Raw genomic sequence first — 23,922 nt, forward strand, 5'->3', positions numbered from 1 at the left:
AAAAAAGTAATGATAGAGGAGGATGACTCATTATACTAACCTCAGTGAAAGCGAAGAAGAATTACATGATCTCCTGAATGAGTACAGAATATGGCTTGAGAGTAAATTGAAGAAAGACGAAAGTAACGAGAAGTAGCAAAAATGAGAACAGAGAGAAACTTAACATCAGGACTGATGGTCTCGAAGCAGATGAAATTAAGGAATTCTGCTATCTAGGCAGCAATATGACCAATGACGGACAGAGCAAGGACGACCAGCATTTGGAAAAATGGCGTTCCTGGCCAAAAGAAATCTACTAGTATCAAACATAGGTCTTAATTTGAAGAAATTTTTGAGCATATAATGTTTCGAGTACAGCACTGTATGGTAGTGACACAGGCACTATGGGAAAACCGGAGCAGAAGACAAGCGAAGCATCTGAGATGTGGTGCTACAGATGAATGTTGCAAATTAGGTGAACTGATAAGGTAGGGAATGAGGAGGTCCTGTGCAGAATCAGAGAGGAAAGGAATATGTGGGAAACACTGACAAGGAGAAGGGACAGGATGGTAGGACATCTGTTAAGACATCAGGAAATAACTTCCATTGGACTAGACAGAGCTGTAGAGGGAAAAAATGTAGAGGAAGACAGAGATTGGAATACGTCCAGCAAATCAGTGAGGAAGTTTGTTGCAAGTGGTACTGTGAGATGAAGAGGTTGGCATAGGGCAATAATTCTGGGTGTGTCACACAAACCAATCAGAAACTCGATGACTTAAAAAAAATGGTCAATGATGCTGGACAGATGGGACTTGTCCTTTTACTGATTGAAGATAAGTTGAAAACTTGTTTTTTTTTTTTTTTTTCTTCTGACGAGACTGTGGTTATGGCTAAATCTGCAGTGAAGTTCTCTTTGCCTCTGGGGAACTCTTTAACATGGCTATTGAAACACAGCACGTCTTTCTCATCCGTCACAACTTTGATCGTGACATACCTGACTGCTTTGTATTGTACAATTGGACCATTTATACTCAACAGCAGCGGCCAGTTTGTACAACGACGTGCAGCCACCACCACTGGGAGGTGGGAGCCGTCTTTGTGTTTGTGAGGAAGTGCTCGACTCTGACCTGTGGGCCCCTGGGTTCAAGTAATGACAGGGAAGACTGAAAGACACTGTGAACGTAAGAATTATTTATTATTCCATTAGACTTGGACAATTAAACGTGCATGTCTTCTACGATTGCATGGGCTGTTGACACCCAATATTGATCCTGCTCCAGAGGGAAATATGTAGCATACAGCCTGGAGGTCTATGCACACAACTGCAGGGCTTACATGGAGACCGCTGACTCGGCAAAGGCTGGCACAGCAGTGGCTGGGTGAAGCACTCGGCAAAAGGTAGCCAGCAGCATCTACTAGCAGTGCAGCAGACAATGGTGTCGTCCAGTCAAAAACTGGATCACTGGCTGGAGAACAGCATTGGGTAACTGGTGGCCTCTGGTGGCGCGCTGCTCGTTAGTCATCCATTCATACCTCAGACCATCAGATTACTCAGCAGACAGTCAGGCAGCAGTTGGCAGTGTGAAGCGTGCTGATGACAATGGCTGCTGTGTCATAAGTGTGGTATCACCTGGTACAACATACCCCAGCTGTACCAATTATGAGCATGTCAATAGGACGTTGTCGACCTAGTGGAGGCAACTGATGCATAGTGGGTGTTGTAACCCAACCACTCTGGCGACCTACTCAGTTGGACCAAGGGTTTAAATATAGCTGTCTGAGGCTGACCACGCAGAATCTGTCTCGCTATCACATACCTACATCATGTGGGAGTTTTCCACAAGGAAGCTGGTGTCCTAGACCCAGCTGTCATCATGTGGAATGTGTTAGGCACAGAGGCAGGGACACGGTGGATGTTACTGTGTCAATAGGCCATTGACCATGTCTGCTGGTGTTCCAGATATGGCACTAGTTCCTGTCTTTGGCCTGTGCCATTACATTTCCTTCCCCCTAGGAAAATCTGGCCTACCATTTTCTTGTTGGTGAGCTGGCTGAAATAGAATCACTAAGATATTACAATTGTTTTTTCATTTCACATTCTTCATCTTGAGTCCATGGTGAACACTCTTGAATAGCGTTCACACTTTGGCTCCATTCATTTCCCCTACCCCCATTTCACTGTCTTACTAATTCAGACTCTCTAGATCTTGTTTGCATTGCCGTATTTCAACTCTCACTTTTTATTCCAGTAAGCAGCAGTGTTGCTTTGTCTTGTGAAAATGGGAATGGGGATCAAAAAGGCATTATATTAGCTAATGGTCACACTTGATTTTTCCATTCTAACGCTACTAACTTTCGTCCTTGAGATTGATGACCCAAAGCCTATCTGTAAATGCATCAAATGTTAAAATTCGAACCTCGAACACGAATAACTAATAAAAAATTCTAGTATATCTCGTTAAGTAACGCCCAGTGTTGAACTATCCAAACAATATCATGTATTTCTGGCACTCAAAATCAAAAATCGGGCACTTTTTGACCCGTGTGATCTCATTTACGTTAATTTACTCTGTTGCTTTACAACGATGACACAGCAAATAAGCAAACTGTTTATGAAAGAAAGGATCAATGCTATTGTTGTGTTCTCAGACATATTGGCTAGAGAAAACACCATTGTTCTATAGATCAATCAACACATCTCTATTACATTCTCATAACAAAGAATCCCAAACACAAACTTTATCCTTAAAGACTTTCAGTAAAACACATAATACTTCATCAACTTCCATAATGTAGTATAATAATAAACCTTAACTCATCATCATAACAGTATTACTTTATAGGGAAGTCTCCATATATCACAAAAACCCTTAATACCTCAAATCACAATTACTTCTCACACTGATGGACTAGTCCAATGACCCTACTTCATGAGCACTCTATACCATGGACTTACTTCTTGAGTCGCAGCTCTTGTCAGTTAGCCACCTGTGCTCTTAGTACACCTCTTACACCTCATAGTATGGGGTGTATCAAAAAGAATCATCCGATTTGATAAGTCAGTATTTCTGAAACTAATAAACATACACAACGAATTTTGTTTTTAATGAATGGGAAACTGAAAAAGTTTGTTTTCATAACTTTTCATAGGTGTTCAATATGACCCCCTTGAGATGCACAGCATATGTCAGTGTGGTATTCAAATTGTTCCCACAGTGCAGGAAGTATGTCTTGAGTTATAGCTTCCACAGCTCCTGTTATGCGATGTCTCAGTTCATTAATTGTTGTTGATAACGGACGCACATAAACAGTCTTTCATAAATCCGCACAAGAAAAATCACATACAGCCAGATCCGGTGACCTTGAAGGCCAGTAATGTATGGCTAAATCGTTTGGTCCAGTGCGACCCATCCATCGTTCATTAATCCTTGGTTTCACAAATTCCCGCACTTCCAGATGCCAGTGTGGTTTCATGTGTAAATGTGACGCAACTCACGCCAGACGGATGTTGGGGGCGTGTTGAGCCGTCAAGCTGCACGGCGAACGTATTTCTGCGGACTTCTTGTGAAACCATGGCGGATGCGTTCGACTTCTGTGTCAGACACTCGGGGACAGCCCGGCGATTTGCCTTTGCACAAACAACTTTCTTCTCGGAATTGTTCATGCCATCGTCTAATGCCCTGTGCTGTAGGAGGATCCACACCGTACCTAATACGAAAGTCACGCCGAACAGTTATTATTACTGACCCGCACTGCGTAAAACGTAGAACACAAAACGCTTTGTTGCCTCGACAACATTTTTACTAGAACTAAAGTGGGCGCACACTGCTACTACCTAAAGGGAACCATGTAAAACTCGATAGTTAGCTCTTTCCAACAGTTGTTCACGTACGTACCTCAAATAACAAAGTAGTTATTTTATTTCAGTCAGCTGGTTCTATTTGATACACCCTGTATTTCTTAATACCTGACTAGTTTTCTCATAATGTCAAATCTCTAGACTGGACTGTTATCACAGGTGGATTTCCTGCTATTAGGCTCACTGTATCTCGAGAGATCTGAGCGGTTTAATTAACAATGCCACAACCAATGACTTGTCTTGCATTCTTGCAACGCCTCATCATATTGCTGATTTGAGACAGCGTCACACTGTGCAAATACAGGGAAACATTTCCGATACAGATGCAACACGTGAATGACATTCTACTTTGTAGCCCTATACCACTGTTTATATCTATCTATGTGGGAGATAAATGCTATTCATAATTATGGCCCTGGTGGTCGTCATACCTCTAGGCTATCTTATTTCCTATTACATGCTTTACTAACGATATCTCATTTCAAGGTATCAGTGTTTCCTACTAAATTAAATACGCTAATTTCTAATGTTCACATTGCTGCAGTTCATATTCCTCGTAACTGAAGTCTTCCCTAGGCTCTGGTGTTGTTTCTGCAATATTTAATACCTTTTTTACAACTCATAAAGTACAAAGATAAACATGTGAGGCAGTAAAATTTTTGTAGGGTCAAAGATTTTACACTAATGAACCCACTGAGTATCTCGGGTTCCAAAGATGACAATTGTTAGTGTTTTATTTAGGACTAAAATGAGAGGAATTATTTGCGTAAAAATGCGATGTAAGATTATTTAAATGACGTAAGATTATTTAAATTAGATAACAACTGCTGAAAGAAAGTCTTAAAGTGTCTCATATTACAGGCAGATAAGATACTATATTAGTGAGATTAACAAGATAAGTTTTGCAACTGTGATTATACAAAATAATTTTTTTAACAGGGCAAGTGAATTTATAGTAAAAAAAAATTTCTAATTTCTACTCCTTACTATCCTGTGTCGTAACAGCAATATAAAACTGTGTGAAGTTAGATACTACCAAGGGAGCAAAATAAAGATTTATAATCAACACGGACTTGGAATCCATTGAAAACAGATATTAAAGCATTGAAATATAGCAGCTAAATGTACAAGCCTGCCGTTTCTAAATCTTTCTCTTAGAACCACAGGAAGGCGGTCAAAACCGACCAATCCCTCAACTTCTCCTGTCCTGCATTTATCTACTAAATAAGATATAACCTAATAAAACATGTTTATAGTCTTAAGCTTTTGGACTAATTTTACCCACTTCCATTTTAACATTTCTCTGGTTACAACCTCTCATTCAGACTCATCTGTTGTGTATAGGGTAATTGGAAAGTGTGAAAAGCTTGTAAGTGTTGCAGGGTAGGTTGTGCTGAGAAATAATTCTTGAGAAAAGATCTGATACATTGCGCCATTTTCGAGTTAATTAGCACTGAAGATTGCCAGACAGGTTGTTGTGCATGTAAATTTAAGGAGTCCAACACATACAATTAGTGTCTGTTATCACAGCATAGATGACAGTGCACAAGACTGATCAGCCTTTGGTTTGGGTTCGATCCTTACTACCATCTGATGTCTATTTTTTGTATCACTCTCCTGTTCAGTTTTAGGAAATCAAACAAAGAACACATGTGGAGACACTATCGTTGGCAGGGCGCTTGATTTTGCTTCTGCAATGACCTGATTAGCTAACTTCAGTGCAAATTAACTGAAATTGTGCGATGCATAGAACTTTTTATTTAACGTTTTTTCTCAGCACAACCTACCCTTTAACATCCTTACAAGCTTTTATGACTGTTCCTGACCAATCTGTATATAAGCGGAATCTATGTGTGGATATCTGGGATCTCTTCCAAACCCCCTCTATGATTTCAGCTGAATTTTATACAGAAACAGTAGGCCTCATAAGTATCAGCACTGTAAGATTTACAACCTCTTAACTCCAATAACAGCATAGATACAGGGAAAAAGGTGGTTTTTTTTTCCAGACCCTTATGTATGGCTGACCCTTATGTATAGGCTGACCCTCATGTATAGGCTGCCCTGCTTAACAGGCATTTTGTGTGGGAATGGTATCGGCCTCACAAATCAACCCACTTTGCAGGGCAGCCTACATGGCAGGGGAAAGAAACAGGTTACCAGGCTCCAACATGTAGGCTTCTCTGTATGATTGGTGTGTTGTATTGGAGTAGTACCGACCTCTCAACCTGCTTTGCACGGTGATCTGAAGATCAGCGGCAAATAAATGATTTTCAAGTCCCTGATGTGTAAATTGCCCTGCATGACAGATGTTTTGTAGGTGTAGTATTGGCCTGCTTTCATGACTGAGTGCAGATAGAGTGAGTTGGGGGGGTGGGGGGGGGGGTGGGAGGATGGAAGAGTGAAAGGGAAGAGGAAATGGACAGAGACATGAGAGGAGGGGGTGTCGTACAAGGCAGATGGAAGGTGTAGAGGGGTAGTGGGCAGGTGACAAAGGAAGGGGAGTATGGAGACAGGGAGGAGGATGTGATCAGAGGGAGGGGTAGAAATATATGATCAGAGAGGGGCTGGAGGGAATGGACAAAGAAATAGGGAGGGCAAGATGGAGAGAGGGGGAGGGGGAGGTGGAGGTGGATAAAGGTGTGAGGATGAAATAGACAGAGGAAGGAAGAGTAGGACACAGAGAGGAGGAGGAGGAGGAGGAGGAGGAAGAGGAGGAAATACGCATACACATGCAAAGCTGCAGGAAAAATACTAGTTTTCTTCTGAAATTCTGTTGCATTTGATGTCGGCATCTGTTGGAAATATGTGATAGTTACGGAGCGTGACTGGAGGTATAGTCTGAACTCAAGCCCTGATTGCACAAAATTAACATACACTTATTATGACTATAATTGTTTGCCCAGCTGCATGGTTCAAGGAGGCATACTTTTACGAGTGCACAGTTGTGATACTCCGTAATGTGACTAACAGTTTTCTCAGTAAACATGTAGAGGAAAATCGGTAAATGATACATAGACATACCGTTGCGAATTTTATTCAAATGGTTCAAATGGCTCTGAGCACTACGGGACTTAACTTCTGAGGTCATCAGTCCTCTATAACTTAGAACTAGTTAAACCTAACTAACCTAATGACATCACACACATCCATGCCCGAGGCAGGATTCGAACCTGCGACCGTAGCGGTCGCGCGGTTCCAGTCTGTAGCGCCTAGATCCGCTCGGCCACCCCGGCCGGCGAATTTTATTCACTCTATCTTATACCTTGTAAATATTTCTTTTCCTTCTGTTATTTTATTGTACACATGTTGAAAGTGTATGATCTATTGCCTCAGTTATAATTGATCTAGACTCCTCTTCGAAAGCAGTACTGACGAAAATAATTTTATCATAGAGTAAACAGTCTCTAACAAATGTTTGTGCTTGTGTCTCAACTTAAGTTCCGAAATGGATCCTAAGGGTGCTCACTCAGTTTAGTAGTGAGCAATGATAATGTGATGTCACTGGCAGTTGAGTGTGCACATCCTGTCCACACTCCATCCCCATCTTTCCTTCCCTATCAAACACGTAACTAGCAGAATTCCAGTGTCAAAAGGTGGTCCAGAACATATATTTCTCTACAACTACACAAAAAATTAAGAGCTGTCCAGGAGCAGACCCTTCTGAGGATTGGAGCAGACATATGGCCAAGGACGGCCATACCCGGGAGCAAGCACCTGAGACATTTAAGCCTCACCTTTATACGTGATAATGATGGAAGAGTCCCGGCCATGACACAAATTTTAATTCCTTTCTTCTGCTTCCATCATTATCGTTTAGTCAGGTGTTTTTCTTTCAACAAAATTAATGAAAAGCCGGTATTATGCAGGCATTTAACATGGTCAGAACTGGGCCTTTTTAATGACTACTATAAATTCGGCACTCGTCAAACAAGAAATTAAAAGTACTTCCTGCCCCCAGGTCTTGCCTTTCCTCCCCCCTCCGCCCCCCCCCTTACAAACTATCGGATGGGAGCTCTTGCGTATGGCCTGGCTGGGCCATGGCAGATGAGCAGAGATCTTGATTGTGTGGGACCTGATATGGAAACTGAGGTAGATTTGTGGATTACCCGTGAAGAGAAAGTATGATGGGTGAAAATGATGGAGGGGGGAATAAACAGGATAAGCAAAGATCAAGGAAACTGGAGTAGCCTTCAAAGCCTCATGGCTGGCGGTATTGAAGGCAAAGCTAAGCCAAGGGAGACTAGAATCCCACTTAATGGGCGCCTTCTGATGGAAGATAATCAGTGCGGATTTGAGACTACGATTGACCCTCTCCGCGAAAGAGCCTTGTGGGTAATACGGAGTGGTAGTTACGTGCTTCACACTGCTTTGAAAACAGAAAGCCTTGAAGGGCGCCGAAAGAAAGGCTGGCGCATTATCACTAACAATTTGCTTAGGCGGCCCAAAAACACTAAATACGTTAGTTAAATGTGCAATGGTAGTAGCAGCAGTCACGTTACGACTCTGAAGAAGCCAGGTAAACCTCGAAAACGAGTCAATGCTAACCAATACGCACCGATGGCTTCTTTTGGTGCGAGGTAAGGGCCCCACATAATCGATATAGAATTTGTCCATGGGGCAGGATTCGCGCTCAGAACTCAGAAGCCCTGTTGAAGATCCTTCTTAGGCTTTGCCACACGACACAACCGACACCGGGAAACCATCTCTCTAGCGTCTCGGTCCATAGACGGCCAAGTCAAATGTTCCTTAATTTTCTGCAAGGTCTTTTAGGTTCCTAAATGCCTGCCAGTCAACGAGTTGTGAAAGATGGAAAACGGGGCATACCAGGGTGGCCGGTAGACAGATCTTCAACTCCTTGGTACGTCCCACCATTTTACACAAAATACCCTTCCTGATAATACATTCATCCAAATGCTCACCCACCGAAAGTCGTTTCTTAACCGGTCCCCAAGTGAGGTCCTGATCCTGATGATCGGCAGTGTCACTAAACAAATGAGGAATATCGCCTAACACGACGTTCCGCAGCTTATTGGCGCGCTCACTAGATGGATGTTCAGTGAACTTACGGCTGAGGACGTCCGCGAGCACATTCTCAGTCCCCTTAACGTGTTTGACCTCTAATTGGAACGCTGAAATGAGTACTGCCCACGGCCAGTTTTACGCGGCCTGGCTAGCACCCAGCTTGATGCTTGATTGTTAGTTTCTAGCTGAAATACTCTATGCTCGAGATAAAAGCGATACTTCTTCAGCGCGAACAAGACGGCCAATGCCTCACATTCGAAAACGGAATATTTAAGTTCGGCACTGGTTAACCGACGAGACGCGTACGCTAATGGTTGCCTTTGACCCTCGAACTCCTCTGCGACGACTGCCGAAATTCCCGCATTAGATACGTTAGTTTGTACAATAAATTTTTTATTAAAATCAGGCACTCCGAGAACCGGAGGGCTGCCTATAGCTGCTTTAATGTGTTCAAACGCGGCCCCTTGGGTAGGTCCCCATTCAAAACGCACCCCTTTTCGACGCAATTCATTTAAAGGAGCCGCCAACTGAGCAAAATTAGGGACAAAATGCCTAAAATAATTCGTCTTGCCTATTAACCTGGTAATCCCATGTTTATCAGCAGGCGGTGGGAGAGCTCTCAATGCCTTAGTCTGCTCCTGGTCAATGCGAATGCTCTCGCCTGATACTAGGTGACCTAAGAAAGATACCTGCTGCCTGGCTAATGTCACTTTACTGGGTTTAACAGTCAAACAGGTCCCCTGCAACCTAGCGAAAACTTGCTGGATATGTTCCAGATGCCCCTGAAATGAACGGCTATAAATCACCAATTCGTCCAAGTAATTATAAACACAGACTAATTTCAAGTCCGAGAATATTATCCAGCAAACGAGTAAGAACGTCTGCACAAGTAGCCAAACCAAAAGGAACCCTGTTAAACTCAAACAGATTCCAATCAGTACAAAATGCTGTTACATGTTTACATTCTTTGGCTAATGGAATTTGATAATAGGCTTGATTCAGATCGAGCACAGTGAACCAATTAGCGCCGGCAAACCAAGTAAGAGTTATGAAGATCAGGTAAAGGAACTAATTCGAGGACAATCTTGGTGTTCAGGCGCCGGTAATCAACAACAGGCCGAAAATCCCACCCCTGAAATGAAATGATCGTACGGCATTGTTGGCCGGGAGACCCCATGCGGGGTGTTCGGCCACCGAAATTGCAAGTCCTTTTTAGCTGACGCCACTTCGGCGACTAGCGAGTCAATGATGATGAAATGATGATGAAAGACACACAACACACAATCATCTCGAGGCAGAGAAAATCCCTGACTCCGCCGGGAATCGAACCCGGGACCCCGTGCGCGGGAAGCGAGAACGCTACCGCAAGACCACGAGCCGCGGACAATCCCACCCCTGATCCTTAGGAACAAGGAACATGGGGGAAGCATAAGCAGATGCAGAAGGCCTAACAACTCCTTGCTCGAGCATTTTAGAGACCTTTTCTTAGTATCTTCATCTTAGGCAGTGGGAGACTATATGGGGATTGTCTGACGGTAATATGGTCAGATAGATGAATATGACAGTCGAGAACATTATTATCCCCCAGTCTGTCAGAGAGAAGCTCGGGGAACCTCTGCAACAAATCCCCTAGTTCAGAGGCCTGCTGTGAAGACAGACGGGTGAGCTCAAACTCATTAACCTTAGCATCAACAGCCAGCATGCCGGCATTTCGATGCACCTTGCGCTTAGCACATTCGCAGAACCAATCTTCTGAGCAGAAGCGAACTTAAAGAAGAAGCTGTACCCGGAATAATCCAAGACAAGACCAGATTTACAGATAAAATCACATCCCAAAATCAAATCGACTGGCAACTTCTTAACCAAGGCCAAGGACAAAAGCCAGGAGAAATCCCCAACCGAGATACTCCCTCGGACCCAATCACACAGAGGCAACACCTGCCTGTTGGCAACCTGACATCTCTGCACCGAAGAACGGACCGGCCTGTCTCGCAAGATGACCAAATTCATGAAACCATTCCAAGTTCAACAATGAAAAGGTGCTACCAGAATCCAAAAGGACACAAAAAGTTTCGCCACCTACTCGAGAACAAGTATAGGGCAGTGGGGGTGATGATGGAGCAGCGATATCAGTACACCAATGCTTAAAGGCTTGATCCTGGGGTTGCTGCTCAGCCGGGTGTGATTTATTAACTCCAGTTGTCCCCAGCTGAATGCAAGTACGAAGTAAATGTCCTGTTTGACCGCACCTGAAACAATGCCGCGATTCCCCTTAAGCAGATTTATTGACTCCGGGTGTCCACGGCTGAACGCAAGTACAAACTAAATGGCCAGTTCTACCGCACCTAAAACAACGCCGCGATTCCTCTTTAGCAGACTCAGCTGGTTTTGGTAACCTGGAGTTCCGCTCAGTGACGCCCACGGGCTGAACCTTAACTTCACGATGTCTATCGCCCGAGAGCGGCAATGTGGATATCGCTTAAACGGCGGCACGAAGTTCTTTCCAAGTGGGGGGAAGACCATTAAAAACAAAATGTGACTTATCCGCCGCTCGCATTCCCCTCAGGACAACTGAAACTAACTTGCTTTCTGGCAAGTCGACTAACAAGGGCAAACACGCCGTCTTAACTCTTTCCACATATTGATGCAAGTCCTCCCTCTCTTGCTGCATCTGCCAAACATAGCGACATTTGAGCTGTTTACGAACTCCCGTGGTCATTCTTTCTCTAATCACAAGCTCCCTCAACTGCTGCAAGGACAACCCTTCTGCCATGGCGCTGGATACCAGAGGCCTCAATTCGCCTCTAGTTAACGGATATAATAGAGACAAAATTACCTGATGCGAAACACTAAACGCATCAGCGTGTTGCCTAAAGCGAACCAGCAACCGTAACACCCTTTCAATTTGCTCAAGTCGGTCTATAGCTAATTCTGTGACATCTCGAAACAGATGGACCAGAGGATTATGCAATGTAGCAAACACCCTGGCTAACCTCTCGTAGGGCATAAGGGCGTTATTCCCAGGCTTGCTAGCTAGCGCACCACCCAGAAGATAACAGATCCTGCTCTCCTGTCCTCTTCCTATCAAGATCTAAACATGGACCTTAAACTGAGAGTCCTTAACCAAGGACCCCAATTCAGCGATTGATTCCTTATCACAACCCTCTAGCTTTAATACCCTTAAGTCAAATATTCGGTTGGTTAAATGTATTAACTGTGTCCGCACCCTGTCTGACTGCCACTAGGTTGAGTGCCCTCCAAAAAGCCGATGGTGTCCTCAAGACCCTAACAGCCTTAAACAAAAACTCAATGGCTGCTTCTGTCTCACTCACAACATCCGGTGTGACGTCAACTGGCTGAAGAATGGTAGCATGCAAAGGGGCGGCCAAGCCTGGGACACTACCGTCAATAGGCTGGCGCCTCGTCGCCAGCTCATAAATAAGGTGGTTCTTCCTCAACAGGCCGATCCAAGGACTCTGCATGACTGCCATTAGAATTGGTCACCTGAAACAACCAAATAGCAAAGACAAATATCATGTAACTCTGACAAAGTTACAATTCGAACCAACAATAACTGTAATGGTAATATTACAATCGTAACCACGCTCTGATACCACTGAGACATGGAACTTAGGAAAGGCAGGATTTGGTGTGGACGGGGCCTTACGCAGTTACCGTTGGTTGCTCTTTTTCTTTTTTTTTTTAAAAAAAATACGTACACTTTATTTGGAACCAATTGCATATACGGTTGACAATAAGAAACAATTACCAAGTGGGCCTCAGTCAGTGCTCCAAGGATCGACCTGGGAAATGTCGCTCAACTTCGTAACCGACGAGACAGGCAGCCAAGAGTTGTATTCACTTAACGGATGGCAACTCAAACTAGTAACAGTTTAAACGCAGACCAACACACTTGCAAAATCTACCTAACGTCTGATAACCAACACAACGATGGAATAACCCAGGCAAGGCGGAACCGGCGGGCAACACTGCATCTTCACAATCCGGTGCTTAGAACATCCAGAAGCAGAAGGAACCACTACGACCAAGGTGGTCCAAAAGAACAAAATATCCGAACCACAATCACGGAGGCTGTCGAACTACATGCCTTACCGGACAGCAGCAGCAACAAGGCAAGGAAAGGTACATCCAGCTCCGTCGCAACCGAACTGCCGACACACCCGACCAGGAAAACACTTGACGTCCTTCCAGAGATAGTACCACGGTACTAGATCTTGATAAACGCTGCTGCTGTCACTTGCGGAGAGACGACAATAGCAAACGTAGTGGTGCCAATAAACACAAGAAGAAAACGAGACCCCACTATCCCTATTTCACGATGCCAACCTACCAACGGCACCAACGCGAGCCGCACACGGCTCAACGGTATTGGCTTCAATCAAGAAGATTGAACATTTTTCTATTATGGGTGACGAAAAAACAAGTGATTCTTTGATTCACGAACAAGTGTCATTTTGTATTCGTACTGTCGACGATTCCTTCATCATCAACGAAGACTTTATTGGCTTACATGCGACCCACAACGCTGAATTACAAACTCTGTTTAGTATTTTAAAAGAAGTTTTTGCTCCTCTTTATTTGACAATGGATAACTTAAGAGGACAGTGCTATGATGGTGCGTCGAATATGAGAGGTAAGTTCAAAGGACTAATAAAGTTAGTTTTGGATAATCAACCAAAAGCACCTTGTGTGCGCTGCGCTGCTCACAGTTCAGACTTGACAGTTATAGACAGTCTCCACCATCTTACGTCTATGAGGGATATTATGGCCTTAGCCAAGGACTTAATAAACACCTTAAGGGAATCCAACAAAAATACAGGACTTTTCAGAAGCATGTGTTGTGAGAGAGCCAACGACCAAGCTGATCTATGACCCCTTTCCTGACTCAATGGACTAAGCGAGCTTCTAGTATCCTAAGAATATTGAAAAACTTTGAAGAACTACTAGAGTTTTTTGAAACATTGTCTTCAGAGGACAAAACAGAGGCAGGTTACAAATGTGCAGGCTACGATGAGTCACTGTTACAATTCGACTTATTTCTTTTTACGTCTGTATTGCCATGCAATGAACCCGGTAGAGGATGTCAATGAAAAATTTAAGGCCCCCATCTACGTGTTGCTGACCTGAAAAAAATGAGGCCTCGATTTGTATACTGAATGGAAGGCGTGATAGTTTTGAACACTTTCGGGAATTGTGTTTAAAAGAAAAACCTTCACAAGTTGATGATCCTTCGCTTCCTCGGAATCGAAGTATACCAAAGATGTACGAAAACAACGAAGCCAGCTCACCGCACACTTTCAAAACCCCAAAGGAATTCTAAAAAGCTATTTACATTGAAGCTTGTGAAACGGTGCAATCTTGCATTACTGAGCGGTTTGCTTCAACTGGACTCTCACGGGTCATTGCAGTTGAATTAAGGTGCTTGTTTTTATACTACTGGCCATTAAAATTGCTACACCACGAAGATGACGTGCTACAGACGCGAAATTTAACCGACAGGAAAAAGATGCTGTGATATGCAAATGATTAGTTTTTCAGAGCATTCACACAATGCTGGCGCCGGTGGCGACACCTACAACGTGCAGACATGAGGATTCCAACCAATTTCTCACACACAAACAGCAGTGGACCGGCGTTGCTTGGTGAAACGTTATTGTGATGCCTCGTGTAAGGAGGAGAAATGCGTACCATTACGTTTCCGACTTTGACAAAGGTCGAATTGTAGCCTACCGCGATCGCGGTTTATCGTATCGCGACATTGCTGCTCGCGTTGGTCGAGATCCAATGACTGTTAGCAGAATATGGAATCGGTGGGTTCAGGAGGGTAATACGGAACGCCGTGCCGGATCCCAGCGGCCTCGTATCACTGGCAGTCGAGACGAAAGGCATCTTATCCACATGGATGTACCGGATCGTGCAGCCACGTCTCGATCCCTGAGTCTACAGATGGGGACGTTTGCAAGACAACAACCATCTGCACGAACAGTTCGACGACGTTTGCAGCACCATGGACTATCAGCTCGGAGACCATGGCTGAGGTTACCCTTGATGCTGCATCACAGACAGGAGCGCCTGCAATGGTGTACTCAACGACGAACCTGGGTGCACGAATGGCAAAACGTAATTTTTTCGGATGAATCCAGGTTCTGTTTACAGCATCATGATGGTCGCATCCGTGTTTGGCGACATCGCGGTGAACGCACATTGGAAGTGTGTATTCGTCATCGGCATACTGGCGTATCACCGGGCGTGATGGTATGGGGGGGCCACTGGTTACACGTCTCGGTCACCTCTTGTTCGCATTGACGGCACTTTGAACAGTGGACGTTACATTTCAGATGTGTTACGACCCGTGGCTCCAGCCTTCATTCGATACCTGTGAAACCCTACATTTCAGCAGGATAATGCACGACCGCATGTTGCACGTCCTGTATGGGCCTTTCTGGATACAGAAATTGTTCAACTGCTTCCCTGGCTAGCACATTCTCCAGATCTCTCATCAATTGAAAACGTTTGGTCAATGGTGGCCGAGCAACTGGCTCGTCACAATACGCCAGTCACTACTCTTGATGAACTGTGGTATCGTGTTGAAGGTTCATGGGCAGCTGTACCTGTACACGCCATCCAAGCTCTGTTTGACTCACTGCCCAGGCGTATCAAGGCCGTTATTACGGCCAGAGGTGGTTGTTCTGTATACTGATTTCTCAGGATCTATGCACCCAAATTGCGTGAAAATGTAATCACATGTCTGTTCTAGTATAATATATTTGTCCAATGAATAGCCGTTTATCATCTGCATTTCTTCTGGGTGTAACAATTTTAATGGCTAGTGTAGTAAGCAGAGATGAAACAAATTAGGAAAAATCAACTGAGTTTTTAAAAAATGACCTAGACATTGAGAGACTGCGCTTGCACCTGAATATGTTAGATGATATCGCTAATAAAAAACAACTGGTCTTAAAAAAACATGAGTGATGTAAGAAAGTACATTACCAAGAGCCTGCAGTTGGAGAAATGTTATGTGAAGTAGTGAAGTGCATTAAGCTTCGCCAAGTAGCTCCAATCACGACAGCAACAGCAGAACGGTCATTTAGTGCCCTTAGACGTCTGATGTCATACCTCCAATCAACAATGGGAAAGAACCGATTGAGCAACTTGGCTGTTCTTCATGCCCACCAAGATGTTGTGGATGAACTGGATATCCGACCAGTCAGCTACAACTTCATATTCAGTAATCCAGACAGACAGTCGACATTTGCACCTTTCTAAAGACACACTAGCCCTAATAATGGCATTTAGAGCAATATGAAAAATCTTTACAAAATAGAGAATTAAATACACACATAATGTAAAATTTTCAGTTTCAAAATATTAGTACTAGTTTAGTACTGTATTACTATATTACTGTATTAGTTATTTTCAAATACTTAAATATTTTTAGGGTGTAAGACCCAATTAAAACCCGCTATTTACATATTTTTGACTGAAAGTATTTGGCATACTGTATTAACTTTATTAACTGTATTAAAGCATTAACTTTGAGATATTGTTTTTATTTAATAAATCCTGTGCCTTATTCAAAGCGAGCTTAAATCAGCTATTTCACTTATTAATCAAAGTGCTATTATTGTGCGACAGCAATATTTTATTTTTTATTCTTTAAATGATAGTTTATGATTTATTTAAATATAATTTCAGTCTTTTCAGAGCTATATATTCACTGCTATGTAATAGTCTATAAACATGATTATTATTGTAAATTAAATTAGCTTTTTACGAAAACACTGTGCGTGTTTGTTGTCTTTCTTCAAAGCCAAAAAATGTGTCAGACTTGTCGAGTTTCCCGGAGTGTAGAGTTATCGAGAGTCCAGTTTTCGGGGCTCTAACGTTGATCATATGACTCTAAAATTCTTAAAAAACTTTAAAACTCCTTATTTTCCATCTAAAACTTAGAAAATTTCGCAGGGTAAGACCCTCCAGTATGTCCCCCCCCCCCCCCATATTTTTTATGAGTCAGCGCCCCTGTGAGGCTGTAAGTATAACATTGAGAGATTGCACGGCACTCTCACTTTTGATTCGGTGTTATGCCACTTCATGTTCTTAGGGAATATGATCTTTATTTCGATTTGTCTTCATACATCACGATGAAACGGTGGGCATTAGTTAATGCTCTTGCTTGCGTGCTCTAGGGTAGGAATAACGGTAAGCTTTACCTACATTCAAAGGAATAGGGTGCTAATTTAAACGACTGCAGTAAAAGTGCACGGCGATTGCCAAGGGAAGCGAGTTTTCTCTGCAGAACCTGGGTGGAAACGTTTCCGGACGGCCGAGTTCTGTGGTCTCATTGTGCAGACACGTTGTGCGGCGCCAGTCGGTCGGCATCCGCGTCCAGGTAGACTGTCCAGCGCCGAAAAGTCGGCGCTGCAATGGCCAGCGCATTGTAGACCGTCAATAAAGCAGAGGATGGGGCCTTGTTAGGCAGGAAGCCGACAGGACACCTGTGTGCATTCTACGAATTTCTGTGGGACGGGTCACTGGCGCACAGATGTCCAGACTCTGTTACAAAACATAATTGTGAAAGCACGAGGCTTTTAGCGAGCTTATGGCTGTTCTTTGGAAACTTCGAAATGGACGCAACAGAAGACACAACAAGCTGTTTATGGGGGGCTGTAGTTCCATCCTCACATGGCAAACGTGTGTGAGAGAGGCCGCGAAGCTGAATCTTTTTTCCTTTTCTCCCAATTAACTTTAAAGTCTCTGATTGGTCAAATCAGTGTATGCAGAGCACGGGGCGCTCTCCGAGCTCAAAATACTGCGCCCCAGCTCATGATTGGCTTGTGCTAAAGTGGGAGAAGTCTAAGATGTAAATGGGCTTTTGCTACCGAGCTGAGGAGGAAAGCGGACAGAAAGAGAACATCACTCTTGTACTGGCGCTTTGCTAGTAAAGAACTGCAGGTCTCTACCTAAACGGTGAGACTTGTGCCGTTTGCTAGTGTGCCACTTAGAGCCTGTGCCAGTCACCTTCTGAACTGTCAGAGGTACTGCTTCTACCATCACGCACACAACGAGTGATGCGTGGGTGTACTTATTTGTGATGAGTCGGCCATGTAAACATTTGACATATTCTGTCACGCATAGGCATGGCAGGGAATGAGATTGGTTTGGCAGACCAGCAAATGGGTCCACCTGCACACTGGAATCAACCAGGGTTTTAGAGGCTCATGTTGAAGTACCTGCGTTCCGAATTAACAGAACGCGAGACCGCGTACTTGCTTTTTTCGGGCACGCGCCATTTATAACAGATTGCAGCTGTCCATGGCTTCAGTCGCCGAACGCATCGTGGTGTGACGCCCCGACTAGCAGGAGGGTAAAGTATTCGCTGCTGCAGCGTAGGGCTCCAATATGTTTCTCAGCACCCTGTTCTTTCGAGCCATGTTTTGCTTTTTGGAATGGTAGAATATAGATGCTTATTGGTGGCGTAGTTTTTGTGCCATAACCCGGATCCACGTTTATGAAGTCAGATAAAGCGATTAGTGTTCCGGTTAGTGTGATGTGTCGATCCGCAGCTGATCACTTTGTTCACCATAAATCTATTGTCATTTAGACCACAACTTCTCCCTGAGTTCTGATTAACAGTACCTTCCCATTTTTTAAATTAAAGTTGAAAGGTGGCTACATTGAGCCACAGCGCCAGAGATTGCGCCAAGGAGTTTTATTCGGCCGCCTCCACTGGCAGTGCTTGTCGAGATGTGGCAGTAGTCAGTGCTTGTTGAGAAGTAGTAGGAGTCAAGTCGTTGTTGAGATGTCGTCGTAGTGAGTACTTGTGCAGATCTTGCTGAGAGGATATTGATAGCTGTGCTATTTGTGGCCATGTTGTATGCAGTTATTTGATGGGCTAGACAGCAGATGTTGTTCGAATGGAGATATTGTAATGATCAGAGTGCTTTTCGTCAATATATATGAAGGTAAAAAAAATTCCCTTTTTTTTATTATTTCAATGTCTTAAATAATGCGTCATTGCAGGTTCAGTCAACAAAGCATCTGGCTTGTGTTCTTGTATTAGAGTGTAATTCTGGTTTCCTTACGCAATTATAGTATTTCTCTTTTTTTTAATTGCTTCAGTATAAATGGTGTTCAAAATATCTTGTCTTATTGACGAAGTACCGTGCCAGATGTGTACGTTGAATCACACTTCGGCATACAGAACAGCGACACTTGTGCCTTGTTGTTTCGTAGGTTTTATAGTTGCTGGGGACTTAATTAATTGTGTTAACGGAAATTTCCTTTCATTCCTTGTTATTCTATGCAGTCAGATTGCGTACAAGTACCAGTCAGGGCCAACCGTTTACGAGACTGCGTAACCGAACAGACAGCTACTAAATCAAAAAATTAAAATTATTTGCATTATATATAATTAAGCCCCCATGCAAAGTCTAGATTTGAAACGTAAGTAGAAGCTTTCAACTGGCGAACCGCTGCCAGGATCTAGGTGCTTGGCACTTCAGGTCCACATAAAAAATAAAAGAAAAATATGTTTAATTAATATGCTGTAGATATTTAATGCTCTGATTGTGTTGTTTATGTGTTTATTTGTTTTATTTATAGTGCATTTGTGTCAGCGACTTCTGTGTCATTTGTCGACCGTTATCCCGTCGTTGCTAAAAGAATTGTATTATTTTTATGGTGTTTACTATTGTATTTTCTTTGTATTTGGTGTTTTTGATTCTGAATCTAGTGTACTATTGTCATTGTATTGTACTGCGTATATCTTGAGTTAGATAATAGGTTGTCCACGTGCTGCACGGATAATTAAAGTTGTTGTTGATAAATAATTTGAATGATAACGAGAAGTAGGGCTAGATAAGTAGACTGGGAGCGGGAAAATAAAGCATACGTCATGAAGAGCGCAATGAGAGAGTTAAGTCACATTTTGAATGTAGGGAGGCGTTACTGTTGAACGGTGTTAGCAACAACGAATACGTGTAACAAGGAAATCAGGGAGACGAAGGCGATATGGCTTTTCTAAAGGGGGACAGACAGTGTCAGATCGGGTGTGATAGAAGATGCGTGCATACCACAACATATTGATGCAGCTTTGCTTATTAGAAATCCGGACAAGACAGGGCGATATCAGAACGCAATATTGCGGATACAACACCGCAGAGTTTGGACGATCACGATACTGAGGAAATTGAAGAAGACTTCACTCTAGTGGAATTTTTAATGGTAATGGAGAAGAAACTTGATACACTAAAGGGAATGGAGGCTAAAATTAATGAGACGAGGACGGACATAAAAAACATCGGTGCACGGTAAACCAGATGCGAAAGGAACACAAGTCATGGGCAAATAAACTCCAGGAAAACCTACGTAAAGTAAACACCAAACCAATTAAAGGTTTAAAGACTGCACATGATGCTAAGAAGACAGCAGAAGGTGCCAAGACAGTTAAAAGTTTCGCAAGACGAGTAGCAGCTGAAGCATCGAAAGCGAGTAAACGCATAGGATTGCAAGGACGAGAGGCGGTGATCAATTTGAACAAGAAGGTCGAAAGCGTGGAAAAGCGGCAAAAAGACGCAGAACAGCGCATCAACACAAAAATACGTGAAGCCACGGATTTCCTTGCGACAGCGACCATGGACAAATTAGAATATGAGCTGCGCAATTTAGGGACTGGCTCGGAGGTAACAACTGCAACTCCAGTGAGCGAGAGGTCCGGACTCTCCTTAAAATCGCAACAGGAAGCGGTCAGAACGCGTGTGGAGAAGAAATTGGAGGAGACGCTAAGGAAACAAACTCAAATGCGGCCAAGCACCAACGCAACAAAACCCGAAACAAGTTCAGACGGGACGGATAACTAACTGCATACCGTTAGCAGCGAGCAGAGGACATGGTGAGATCAACGTCGCATTTTCTCGAAGCCGAGTGGGGAGCACAAATATGGGGACGTCGAACGAGGGCATCCAAAGGTCTGATATTTTCCGTAGGACGGAAGTTGCCGATGAAACGCCATTTGATTTTCAACACTTCTTACAAGTACGAAAATTCGAAATTTTCCGAGATGAGGGTAATTTTACTCACCCACGCACTTGGATATCACAATTTTACCTCTTTTTACCTCCAAATTGTCCTATAAAATACAAGCTGGACTTTATTTGCGGACACTTGCAAGGGTCAGTTGCGGAGAAAATGCGCGGAACATCAGCGACGTGCAGAAGTTAAGAGGCTGGAATGGAAGGAGGAATGAAGGCTACGGACCACAAAACAATGGATGGCGAAACCATTGCTCCGGTTTCAATGACAATAGAAGATGTGCGCAACTGAACAACGGAGGAAACGGAAATGGAGCTCAGATTGAGGAAACTGAGATTCGGGGACCGAACCCAGGTCGAGGGGCGCAAGGAAATGATGAGCAACGTCAGTGACTAGTTAAGTGTGCAGAAGAGGCACAAAACGCATCTGCAACTGAATTCGGACCTAGCCTCATCAATGTTATTAGATACGACGACACTGAAGAAACGTTGCTGGAAGAAAGGGCGGAGTTCAGTCAAAATGACGTGCATCCAATTGTTATGGTAACCATAGGAGGGAAGGAAGTTAGAGCAATCCTGGATAGTGGTAGTGAGATTTTGGCCATCGCGGAAGAGACTTATAGATAATGTAAAGAACTGGAAGACTGGGCGGAACTATCGGTGAAGAGACTAAGAATAATAGGAGCAATAGTGGGGAAGGTAACTGAAGTAAACCTGGAGACAAGGCTAGAGCTACCTTGTCAAGGTCACCTCCTGGTGGGAAACTCCCTGATCGTGCCAGAACTGACAACTAAGTTGATTATCGGAACCGATTTTCTAAGCGAGTACAATGCAATACTTGATCTAGGAAGCGGTACAGCGACATTAAATAAGGATAAAAGTGTCATGCTTCGTGTCACTAATCGGGCGATAAGGGCGCACGTCCCGGCGAGGTGCCTTAAGATCTGCGCAGATTCAGAAGACTGGCATTTACTGAAGGCGAAATCAGTGTCGAGAGATGAAAGGGATTGCCACTATGACCCAGAGGACACCGAAGACGAGATGCGTCATGCGATACAAGAGAGGGTCTGTGGTATTGACAATATTACTGAAGAGGAGAGGGCAGAACTACAAATCATGCTACTGAACAACATTGAAGTATTCCTACCTAAGACAGGAGCCACCAATAATTTCTAGTATGCATTCTGTGTCAAAGAACATCATAAGTTCTTCGTCCCACCTTATCCCATTCACATCGCATACAGAAAGTCCAAACAGAAGTACGGAGGATGCTGCAAGAGGGGATCATTTAACCGGTGTGTCCACATACAGTAACCCACTATGGGTAGCTGAAAAGAAAGATGGATCAATAGGTCTGGCGCTTGATTCGGGGCAGATCAACACGATAATCTTGACGGAAACAGACTTTCCAGAGAAGCTGGAAGATCTCTTGCAAAGATCTCATGGTGTCAAAGCGTTTTCGTCCATTCACCTCCGTTCAAGTTTCTGGCAAATTGAATTACATCCTTTGTGTCGTCAATACACGGCTTTCCTAGTTGAAGGACGCTGCTATCAGTTCCGGTGATTGCCCTTTGACCTCAATATATCATCTGCAGCATTCACCAGGGGGCTAAATGGAATTTTGTCGGAGAGTCTGAAGAACATCACGTCCTATGTTGATGATATCCTCATCGCAAAGCCCACTTGGGACGAACACAAGGCCCTTGGCGAACTACTAGGAACACTAAAGCAACATGCTGTCACAATTAATTTAGAAAAATCTTGTTTCGGAACGAGGAAAGTGGAAAGGTGGATTTTCTTGGGCATGTGATTTCAACAGAAGGTATTGCACCTAATCCTGAAAAACTCGAAGCTATAGCACAACTCCCGTAACCACAGACCAGGAGGGACCTCAGAGGGTTCCTGGGCGTAGTGAATTTTTGTAAGAAGTTCATTAGAACAGAAGCGAATGGTGCACTAAGGTTGTGTGCCTTAACAGGAAAGAAGACGCCTTGGTTATGGGACGAGGAAGCGGATCACGAATTCATTTGGCTTAAAAAGGCTCTTGTGGAGGCACCTATCCTAGCTCACCCTGACCTAAAAGCGGATTTTTGCATGTGGTCTGATGCAGAGAAAAAAGGTCTTGGAGTATTAATATTCCAGCAAATTATGTAAGAGGGGACATTAGTAAACAAGACCATAGCACTTGGGAGCCGGGTCCTTACAAAGTGCGAAAGGAATTACTCAGTAACTGAGTTGGAAGCACTGGCTGTCGTATGGGCTTTCAAATATTTCCTGCTTGGACGCAAGATCCATGTCTTTACAGACAGAGCGTTGGAATTTTTGCTGTCGGCAAAACTGGGACACGATAGGCTGACAGAGTGGGTTTTATTCCTCCAGCAATTTGACTTCAGCATCACACATGTCCCGGGAAAAACAAATGTTATTGCGGACGCACTTTCTAAGAAGAGAGCAGGATAAAGATCCGGAACTGAAGCAGCTGAAATAACGTTGGAAGGACCGCCAGGAAGTCGAATTACGAATGTTCTACCTTGTAAGGAAGGGGATCTTGTTCCACCGACGTAACACAACCAGCACCATATGGAGCCTTTGTATACCAGAGGAGCTAATAAGTTAAACTGGTACACACACTTCAATTATTGTCACTTCGGACCACGGAAATGCTTCCTTAAACGGAAGGACCTATGTCATTTTAAACAACTGGAAAGACGCAAAAGGAAGGTTCCATCAGTATGCAAGGCCTGTCAGAAGGCAAAACCTGATAGCCAGACAATGAAGGCACCCCTTAATGAAATCCTTCCAAACAATCTGCGACACATGGCGGCCGCGGACTTAATGGGACCGCTCCTGGTCACTCGGCGTGGTTTCCGATACAATTTAGTAGTCGTTGAATTAACATCGAAGATAGCTACATTTACTCCGTTACGACGAGCCACGGCAGTCACTGTTTGCAAAGCGTTAACGAAGGACTTCTTAGCGCAAGTAGGCAGGGTGACGGGGCTCAGT

This window comes from Schistocerca piceifrons, chromosome 2 (assembly GCF_021461385.2).
Source record: "Schistocerca piceifrons isolate TAMUIC-IGC-003096 chromosome 2, iqSchPice1.1, whole genome shotgun sequence".
NCBI lineage: Eukaryota > Metazoa > Arthropoda > Insecta > Orthoptera > Acrididae > Schistocerca > Schistocerca piceifrons.